Here is a 1,970-nt window from a genome sequence, read left to right on the forward strand (position 1 = left end):
CGTGTGGAACCGTGAGCCAAGTGAACCTCTTTTCTTTATAAATTACCAGTCTTGGCCAGGCTCAGTGGCTCACATCTGCAATCCCAGCACTTTGGGAGGCCGAGGTGGGCAGATCACTTGAGGTCAGGCGTTCGAGACCAGCCTGGACAACATAGCAAGACTCTGTCTCTACAAAAAATTAGCTGGGTGTGGTGGCATGCACCTGTAATTCCAGTTACTTGTGAGGCTGAGGGAGGAGAATTGCTTGAACCCAGGAGGTGGAGGTTGCAGTGAGCCAAGATTGCGCTACTGCCCATCTCAAAAAAATAAAAAATAAAAAAATAAATTCCCCAGTCTTGATAGTATTTATAATATTTAACTTAATTCCTATAGTTAAAGGAATTAACAACAGTTTTCATTTTATAGCAATGCAAGAATGAACTAATACATTATCCCAGATACATGTCTATCTTACTGCTAATGTGAAGCTATTTGGTCTGTCATAGCCTTGTCTGGAAATCAGGTGGGGTCAGCCCTCCACCTTTGTCCTTTGGCGGAGTTGTTTGTCCACTCTATAAACTCTGCATTGCCACGTCACTTTTTAAATAGCTTCTCAATTTGCACAAAAAAACTAGCTGGGATTTTGATCATAATTACTTTGAATAGATAAATCAACTTGGAGGAAACTGATATCTTAACAGTATTGAGTCTTCCAACCCATGAACAAGGTATACTTCTCCATTTATTAATATCTTCCTTAATATAGCTCAGCAATGTTTTTAGTTACCAGCATACAGGTCTTTCACATCCTCAGATTAATCCTTAAGTATTTCATCGTCTTTTAGAATTCTGTTGTAAATTGTAGCTCTTAATTTCCATTTCTGATTGTTTGTTGCTGGCAAACAGAAATATAATTCATTTGAGTGTGTTGATTTTGTGCTCTGCAAACTTGCTAAACTCACTTATTAGTTCTAATAGCTCTTTTGTATAGTCTATCACATTTTCTATGTAGACATCATGTCATCTATAAATAAGAGTTTTAATTTCTTTCCAATCTGATGCTTTTTATTTCTTTTTCTTGGCTTGATTCCACTGACAAGAACCTCTAGTGGAATGCTGAATAGAATTGGTGAAAGCAGACGTCCTTGCATTGTTCCTGATCTTAGGAGAAAAATATTCAATTTTCACCATCGAGTATAATGTTAGATGTAGTTTTTTTGATTTTCTATAGCAGTTTGAGGAAATTCCCTTTTATTCCAAGTTTACTGAGACTATCAGGAATAGGTGTTGGATTTGGTTAAAAGTTTTTCTGCATCTATTGAGGTGATCACATAGGTTTTCTTTTCTCTCTCTCTCTCTCTCTCTTTCTCTCTCTCTGTCTTTTTGAGACAGGGTCTTTCTCAGTCACTCATGCTGGAATGCAGTGGCACAATCAGGGCTCAGTGCAGCCTCAACCTCCCAGGCTCAAGTGATCCTCCCACCTCAGCCTCCCAAGTAGCTGGGACCACAGGTGTGTGCCACCACACCTAGCTAATTTTATTTATCTTTTGTAGAGATAAGGTCTCACTATGTTGCCCAGGATGACCTCAGACTCCTAGGCTTAAGTGATCCTCCAGCCTTGGCCTCTCAAAGTTCTAGCATTACAGGCATGAACCACTGCACCCAACTAATTTTTAAATTTTTTTATATTTTGTAGAGACAGAGTTGCTCTCACTATGTTGCCCAGGCCGGTCTTGAACTCCTGGTCTCAAGCAATCCTCCTACCTTGGCCTCCCAAAGTGCTGAGATTACAGGAATGAGGCACTGTGCCTGCTTGGTTTACTTTACTTCATGAATCTCGTGTCTGATTTCTTAGATTTGTAGGTGCATAGTTTTAATCAAGTTTCGAAAACTTTTGTCTGTTCTTCCTCCAAATACATTTTTCAGTTGGCCTCCCTCCTTTGGAGGCTCTTTTTATCTACATGCTAAGCAGCTCTAAGTTGTCCCACAGT

The sequence above is a fragment of the Colobus angolensis genome, unplaced genomic scaffold (assembly GCF_000951035.1).
Source record: "Colobus angolensis palliatus isolate OR3802 unplaced genomic scaffold, Cang.pa_1.0 Scaffold148, whole genome shotgun sequence".
Taxonomy (NCBI): domain Eukaryota; kingdom Metazoa; phylum Chordata; class Mammalia; order Primates; family Cercopithecidae; genus Colobus; species Colobus angolensis.